Source organism: Pungitius pungitius, chromosome 19, assembly GCF_949316345.1.
Source record: "Pungitius pungitius chromosome 19, fPunPun2.1, whole genome shotgun sequence".
Lineage (NCBI taxonomy): Eukaryota > Metazoa > Chordata > Actinopteri > Perciformes > Gasterosteidae > Pungitius > Pungitius pungitius.
In genome coordinates, this window is record NC_084918.1 from 5,328,178 (window position 1) to 5,337,403 (window position 9,226).

A 9,226-nucleotide genomic window follows, 5' to 3' on the forward strand; every position below is an offset into this window, starting at 1 on the left:
GGGTCGAAAGGCCGGCGCTCGGCATGTGACCGGGCAAAGGAAGGGTGTAGCGGCGGCCGGCGAAAGCAGAGGGACGCCGTAAAGGACGATGGTCCCCGACGCCACAGGCGCCGTTTCTCGCTTTTTGAACAGGGTCTCCGGAGGGTCACGCGGGGTCACGGGGGGTTCTGAGTGGAGCTCCGTGTCTTTGTGATGATCGAGCAGTGAGGTCAGGTCCCGGTCACGGACGCGCACACACAAATACGGGACCTAAAAAGAAAGAGTTCCAACAACAACAAAAAAGCCTCAAATAGAGAACTCATTAAAAACTCACAGCCGCGGAGGGGTGGAGAACCAGCAGAAGGGAGGAGAAAAGAAAAAAAAAACGAGGCTACTTTAACTCGGGTTTTCTGTTCAGCTCTCAGTGTGCAGCAGACCTGTAGATGCAGGAGGGGAAGGGAGGGAGGGAGGGGGGGGGGGGGGGGGGGGGGGGTCAGCTGTATTTAGCAGGGGAAGCTTCCTGTGCGTGGGCCTCATGGCGCCGAGCAGGGGACAGGATCCACAATCCAACTTGCTGTCTCCACAAAACACCCTTTGCTACAAAACACACACACACACACACACACACCCTCTGGCACAGATTCTGCTCTCAATTTCCTGCCTGTAATTCGGGCTGCTGGTCAGAGAAAAAAGCAACTTCCCAACAAGTGAAAAGAGGGATGTCGTGCATGAAGAGAAGGGTTTGACATGCGAGTGAAACATCAGTGACACGGATGAAAAATATCTAGGAACTAATGAGTCAAATCAAAATGTGGACGGAGAACTTCACGAGTTATTGGGATTGAAATCAGTTTTTTTACATCTCTGTTTTCAGTGCAGCCAGACGGATAACACGCAATAAAGAAATGTCCTTTCCGTGAGCAGCCGTGATCATCGATTTCCCCTGCATGTCAGATCAATAAAAGGAAATCCCTGAAGGTGCACAAAGCATTTGACCATCCGATCGCTCTGTGAAGCCTTTGCAGATTATTCGGAGCAGAGGCCACTCTTGACTCCAATTTCGAAAGACATGGAAAAATGGCCCGTGAGTTCTATTTTAATTCCATGAATCTGATGTTTGCTGCCCTCGACGTAATCAACACCAAACATTTCACTCTATAGACACGGATGAACAAAGACACGTATCAATCATTTCTCACATCTATGACAGGGGACAGTGACCAAACGCTACTCAGCGGCGTCCCCGAGGCGACCAAACCTGGAACTAGCCCGGCCTTTAGCTCTCACCCATGATGGACGACCTCGGCGAGGACAGCGCCGCGTCTCTGAGTTTACGCGTCTCCTCACAAACTGCTTCTACTTCATGGACGTTACAAGACCCGGGGGGGGGGCGCTCCTAATTACAGGGCATGTGTACCAAACCAAACCGAGCCTGGTTACCCCGGGAAGGGAGGGGGGGGGGGGTAAGAACTGTTGTCGCTGGGGAGAAGAGCGAGGAGGAAGTCCCCCCCCTCACTGAGGGGTTCACAGTAGGAAAGGGGCGGGCATCAACAGGAGGGGGGGGGGGATCAGTCACGATCAATTACAAGACCGCGGGGAATAGCCCTAATGAATTTTGATGGAAGCCTTTGTCTCACCTCGTTATAAATAGGACTTTTCTGTGCTAATGAACTCTCAACACGTCATTGCATGCACATTCCTTCTTCTCCCCAAAAATGTAACGTGTTTACAATATTTTGTGGGTATTCCATTTTCTCCAAAGTTACGCACATATCCAACATATTTGTTAAAATAAAAACAAATATAGTTATTAACAAATGTATTATTTATTATGCTAATAGTAATTTTTCTGATGAATAAACCTAATAATAAGTGTATTATGTTTTAAACATGTTTTATCACCCCCATTTTCTTAAAAGAAGGCCGAAAAAAGGATGGGCCACACTACAGCAGCACAGGTGAAACGTTTAGACTGTAAAAGCCTCGACAGGTCAGCATACAGGTGTTTAGTTGAGAAGCAGCGGAGGGAAGCCACCGGAAAGAGGACGAAGAAACCAAACTCTGTCCCGAGAGAAAAGACAGAAAACCTCATCAACCTTCCATATTGCACGTGAATGAGAGATTTAAAAAGGGCAGGCAAACAGGTTGATCATCAATCACGGTGCTTTCATCACTGTATTTATTCACAAGCTCAGTCCAAATGATGATCCTCCCACGACGAGAGCGGCTTAATTCCATTCAAGGGGAGCGAGCGCGGCGCCCGGCGCCAGGACGTTTGTGGAGTATCGATCCCGGGCGAAAGCCCTTCGCCAATGTTCTCCCCACATGTAGGTCAATGAGGCTGCAGACTCGCACAAGTGCAGCGCCGTCGCGTATTTAGGTCACACCCCAATTACAGCGAGGCGGAGAGACGGGCGCTCTGCGGGGGGAAATATATCTTAAATGGAAAAACAGCCATTTCTTTTTGAATGTTATTCGGGAGTTATTTCGGGACTGAAAGGGCTCAGAGCGACGGGAAGATGACAGCTCAGGGTGATTGGGTCTGAAAGTGGACCTGTCTAGCCTCTATGCTAATGCTCTGGCTCCTAGACGGTCTCGTGCTTGGCTGCGACTCCTTTTCTTTCGGGATGACATCACCACTCAGACGGGCATGCGGACATCGTCGGGGGTCGAGTGCGTGGAAACCTCTTTGTCTGCCTTTGAAGAATTTGTCCCTCATATCTGCGTATTGTCCCCATTGATGAAACCACATTCACAAAAAAAAGAAAAAGGCAGAAGAAAACCCATGAATTAGTGCTGCATTCTGAGCCTCGCCAGGCGCCTTTCGCAACAGGCAAAAGTTGCCAACCTCATTTCACCTCTCCGAGGGAGGCCCTGGGAGAGTGAGCAGGCTGAATGTAAAGTCAATACCCATCATACACAAGCTCCGCAGGGGGTCCGCGTCAGATCAGTCCCTCGGAGCGGCTCTCGGCAGCGAGGGGAGGGGGGGGGGGCGGACGGTGGGGCTCATTTAAAATCCTTTGAATGCACCCAAGAATTGGGGTCCGCGGTGAAAGAGATAAAAAAAAAAAACGGGCGACTCCAGGTGCCACGTGAATGAAAACAGAATCAAAAAGAACAAGAAGGAGGGCAAAAAAAAAAAAAAAAAAAGAGGAAACGGAAATAAAGACAAAGACAGACCCGGTTGTCAAGACGAAGGAGGCAGGAGAACAAGTGCTCCTAATTCACAAGATTGCCATTAGCGTGACAGCTTGGGCGCTTGGTGACAAGAGGGCCTCGCACTCTAATTGGGGGTTTTCAGCGCCGCGTGTTATTTTAAACTAGCGTTTGATAATTATGGCACTAGTGACACTAACTCAACACACACACACACACACACACAAGAAAGAGTTACTTTACCTACCTGAGCTTTGAATAAGAGAATAAGCTGTTTCATGGGGTCCAGATTTTTAAGATAAATTACATTTTCGATCGTGATCTTATGAGTGAAGTAGTTCTCATAAATAGGACTTTACTGGAATTATTAGAGGGATAACTGTGTGTTTCTTTTACCACCCGGTCCTCTACTTTAACTGGCTCAGCTGAAGGGTCAGGCCCCTCTAACAGGGATCCCATTCATAGGGCTGTGCGTAGACGTACTGCTGAATTAAAACAAATGAATGTATACGACGAGGAGGAACCCAGCGTTTACAGGCCCCGAGAGTTGAACCATGAAAAGGTTCATGGGAATTCAATGCTTCATTCAAATGTCCCACAAACGAGGTCGAGGAAAAGTCCCCCGTGGTTATGATGCCTGCAAACTGACTTATTGCTCACCGGTAAGAAGGAAATGTTAGCATGCTAACAGGCTAAATCGAGTCTGTGAATCCGGCTGATCCCTCAGTGTGAGGAGACACTGTGTGAGATGCAAAAGGGGGGTGGTTATTTTATTTTATTTTAAGGTAAGTCGGTGAGCGCTGAGGGGTCAGGTTACTCAAAAGAACCGGTTGGAACCTGTCTGTGCCATTAAAATGACCCGGTGAGCCAAAGAAACAGACGACCTTATGGAGGTTAGGACACTGGAATTCCTGCGATGACTTGTTAAAATCACGAGATATTCCAGTTCTGCATTCACAAAGTTGCCTGTTTCTTCCCTCCGGGGGGAAAAAATCGTAAGATATATCATCTTACGATTTGCAAATGGTGTACAGTCACACCGCTTTCCTCTAAACCTCCTTCCCTGTTACTCATCACCATCGGCCGCATGCGACGTTCTGACTTCATTCCCGCGGAAACGTTCTGGTGAGCCGTACTGACTGTGAGCGAAAGCAGAAAATATTTCCTCCTTAATCTTAAAGCCTGTTATTCTAAGGCTCGGGTCCCTCTGGCGGGAAAAGACGCACAGGATGGCTCTCCCGCCGTTATCCCTTAAATCTTCCCCAAGCTATTGCTGGCATTAGTCTGGCTATTTCAGCTGCGGTATCAAAGCAACACAATGGACCCATCGGAACACAATGTCCTGTGAAAATGCACGAAGGAGTAGCACATGAAATGTTACAGATGCAATAATCGACTCCCTCGCCGGAGGCAGACGGGGAAAGGTGCGGAAAAGGCTGGATTACGTCACGTGGATCCAACAGGTGACGGCTCTCTGGATCCCTAATGGAGCCGTGTGTCATACTCGGCGAAGTACTGTATTTATCGATGGCAGATGATGACACGGTTTACACTACATAGCACACACACACACACACACACACACAGACAGACAGACACACAAACACAAGCTGGCGGGCCTGCTTCTGGAGGTGATTTTCACAAATGGAATGCATGATGTCAGTGTGCAAAACCAAAAGTCTGGAAAACACGAGGCCGAGCCCTTGAAATTACCCAGAAGACAACAACGAAACGGGGGGGGTTGGGGTTTCCCGAGGCACACCCACCCCCCCCCCCAATTCTGCTGATGCCGTGGAAACTTCAAAGAGGTCTGAAAACAAGGAGGGATCTGTTTTTTTCTCCGCCCCCCCCCGCCTGCTACGAGGTAACTTGGCAGATGGCCGGGGAAAGGAAACCAGAAGTGTCTCCAGCGCGGCAGGCGGCACCTCATCAGGGGCGACTGATGTCCTGATCTTATCTCGTGACACTGGGTCGGTGGGTCAGCAGCAGCACGGCTGTGGGCGATCCCTTCTTACAGATCCAATGTCTAACGCGGTGTTACCGGGCTGCCAGACAAGTGGTACTGGTCACGTGTCTCTAAAAAGTTCGCCTGAGGAAATGAGAACAACATGTGCTCGGTGCGTGGGTGTCCATTCCCGCTCCACGTTGAGGGGCACGGGATCATGAGACCAAAGTGTTTTAATCAACTTTTCCGCACACACCCCTATGAATATTGAATAAAAAATGATGTATTTTTCTACTGTTTGTGGTGGTTTTAAGCCAGATGAAATGGTGCCTCTACGTTTCAATTTTTGAGTCACGTTCAAAATACAGTTCTGACGAAGAACCTAAACGCTAGCAAAAACAACAACACAATATATAGCCTTAGGAGACCTCTTTTTTGGCAAGTAGTAGTTTTCATTATTGGTTATGTCCAGGAATAAAGTGTTGCTTTACAAACATGCTCTGATATATATATATATTTTTTTACCAGGCTTATCATCACTTCATCGAGTACTTGTATCGTTAGAATAAATAAAAAATGTAAAAACTTGAACTGAGCGAAAGCTTGATATCCATCCCACAATATTTTCCACACACGCTATTTAACATTTAATGTTGACTTTAACCACAAATGATGTACTTCAACACTATGATTAATAGATTAAGATGTGCCTACAAGGACATGATCGCTGGCCGGCTTCCCTTCCGAGAACACTGAAAAGCACTGCTAAGCCGGCGGTGTTGCTGCTGCTGGGAGCCGAATCTGTCTCTGCAGTGGTGGGGGCCAACTGTGCATCTGTGCCCCCCCCCCCCCCACCCCCCAACTCCCTGTGGGCTCAGAGGGTCGACATCTGCCAAACTAACGTACGGTAACACTTTGAAGTAAAGCATGTGTATTCTGTACGCCCCGTTAGATGAGATCCCCCCCCCCCCCACACACACACACACCCAGACACACACACACACACATGTGTCGAGGTCGATGGAGTGCCTATCCGCCGGGGGGGAAGGTACACCGCCTATCATCATAAATGTAAATATCACAGAGCGCTCTCTCAATTACACAGAGAGGGAAATGCCTGGGCTGCAACAACCTGGTGCACGGAAGACACCGGAGGTGCATCACCTCGCGTTGGCTCCCCGCCGGTGTGGCAGGGAAATAAGTGTGACATCTGAGATAAGCCCCCTTTTAACGACCGCCCCCTTTTAACGACGGCCACTGGCGTTTACTCAAACGTCAGCGCCGCAATTCATGCGGCGGAACTACTGTATGTGTCACACAACTTCCTCACCCAACGAAGTGACTCCCCCCATTCATTACCGACCCGAGACCCAAACAGAGGGAGAGCCCCCGCCCCCCAGCTCGGCTCCCTTTGATGCCTCTCTGCTCAGGACGGATCAAAGGGAAAAGACCTGCTCATCCATACATTATGACAGGAGTGTCTGCAGCGTGGATGCGTCACCGGCTTAGTTATTTTAATGAACCGTTCTGCACACAATCCCCTTTCACCTGCTTTCAATATCCCACTCCGTCAAACCAGGTTAGGATTTACTCAGGTGCTCCACGCTCTGCCGGCTCGCTCTCTGTGCTTTGTGCAATGACTTTGGCTGTTCTGAGGGGGTGGTGCGGGGGGGGGGGTTCTTCGGCTGTCAGACGCTCAAACAGAAAGAAAATCTATACGAAGTGATCATTCAGAGTCTCTTCTCTGTGTCAGGCCTCTCTTATCTCGCCGTCAGTCGCCCTGCAGGAGGCCACAGGCGGAGGCCCCCCCGAAGGGGCTCGTCGTGTGCAAAGGACGCTGCAGACCAAAGGTCACAGGAGTGCGGGGCTCAGGTCACACAGTCACAGTTTGTTTCGCCGCTGCTAACGCGCAGCGTGCAACACGTGTGGGAATTTGATGCAATTGTGGCATCACTTTAAATGATCCTGGTGGATTAACTCTGTGCTTGTAGGTGGAAGACAAACCGCTGAGAAAACCGCTGCAGTTTTCAGAGCATTAATACCGCTATAACCCCGGGACGGGGGCAGGGGAGAAAAATCTCTGTTGCTGTCTTCAAAGGTCTCTTTTTTTGGGGGGGTTTATTCTGCAGCTGGAAATGTTCATACTCATCGAGACGGCTTTGACAAGCAAAGAATATCTCATCAGTGAATAATTACATTAACAATATACACTTGGGAAATTACAATATGTATTCAATCATACGGGGTCTCTCCGGCTAACACTTTATATATTACATTACATCCATTAGCGAATCTCATGGTCAACAAAAAGTGATATTTGTTGGCGTGGAGTTTCGAGCCTTTGCCATCATGCTGTAGGCAAAAAGTAGAGGAAGGGGCCCCCGGACAGCAATGTGTGAGTAGCGAGGCTACTGTGTTGATGCAGCTGGGGTGCCAGTGCGATGGGCCTCGGCAAAGAAAAAAAACGGGCTCTTTTCATCTCGTCTTGTAACGATTAACAAGCTATAAAAGAACTAAACCACCAAAGTCTGTGCATTGGAAAAGCGGAGCGTCCATAGTGTTGGATAGCGGCGCCGTGTTTGAACAGACGGGCGTCTTTTGGGAGGTGCCGTTCTCTCTCTCTCTCTCTCTCTCCGCACACAGCGTCAAACACCCGTGGGACATTCCTCACAGGGGTTACCAGAGGGTCCGTCCTTTCTCGTTGACGTTTGGGAGACTTTTTAGAATTTGTGTTGGTGGACAATAGGAAGGCCTGGGCAGGAATGCAGAGACCATTAAAGGGTCAGTTCACCCCATTTAAAAGAAAACATATTTCCCTCTTTGCCCCTGGAATAGCTGGTAGCACCTCAAGAGTGTCAGGTTGCATTTATTGACTACGGATACAGGCAAAGTCTTTTTGAGCAACACAAGTGGAATTCCATTCATTGCACTATGGGGGGCTGCAGAAATGGCAGTGGTGGTTAAATCCAAAACTAAATATCTACACGGTTAGATCATTAGATGCAAGTTTATAGAAGGGGGATGAGTTGGTGTTAGGGTGTAGTGATCATTTAAAAGATGTAATGTTTAGGAATTTATTAATATTAACCAACTATATGGTCATATTTCTACGACTATTCAAGATCTATTTTACAAAATAGTCATCCAAATCTTTTTGGAACTAAAACCTGTTCAACAGAAAAGCACTACAGCAGCCACAGTGAGAAAGAAACTATTTGAATACTCAATCACAGTTTACTTTGTAAAACCTTTTTGAGTCTGACCTCAAAAGGCAGGAACTTCTTCGCACAATAAAAGTCCACCGATTTTCATTGAGACCTCCTGACTTCTCCTGATGTTTCGTTTCTACGTTGTTTTTTTCCAGAGGCAACCACTCGTCTGATAAAACACCCGTTTGCTGGGTTTGTCATCAGAGCGACTGCTCATCCCTTCATGGTTGTGTAAATCCGATAGAAGACCGACTCTCTCTCTCTCTTTCTCTCTCGACCCCTGCTCCCTTTTTGTCTTCCTGCCTCTGCGGGCTTTTGGCGCCGGGTGCGATGCGCGAGGGTAGGAGCAGCCCCACTTGGCACGAGGAGGAGAAGGAGGAGGAGGAAGAGGAGGAGGAGGAGGCTTCCCGAGCAGCCTGTCGACTTCGCTCCCTAATGCTCCTCCGCCTGCCCCACTGACTGAGTTTTTAATAAATGATGAGATGTGGTTATAAATAAACCACAAGGCAGTGCAACTGCCAAAAGGCAGAGAGAGAGAGAGAGAGAGAGAGAGAGAGAGAGAGAGAGAGATACCAAGGTAACACACAAGAGGTGATAAATAAGTCAACAAGGACTCATTTGCACTACTTAGTTTCTATCTCCTTCTGACATTGGGTTAGATTGAATTGGAGCTGTCTTGATGAACATGCATGGATTTATGTTTGAAGTCGTCCAACACGTCTATATTTAACTCAAAAGGACAAGAGCTTAGTTTTTTTTGCACTATAGCTTATTTCTTACATTACTCCCCCTCCCATCCACACGTTGTGGCAATACAATTCATTTCCTTGACACGACACATCTTCATCTTCGTGAATTTAAAAACGTTTACAAAAAGGACAGAGTAATAAAGTAAAGTAATAACTTGTGTTAAAATCAACCACTGCGGTCTAGATTG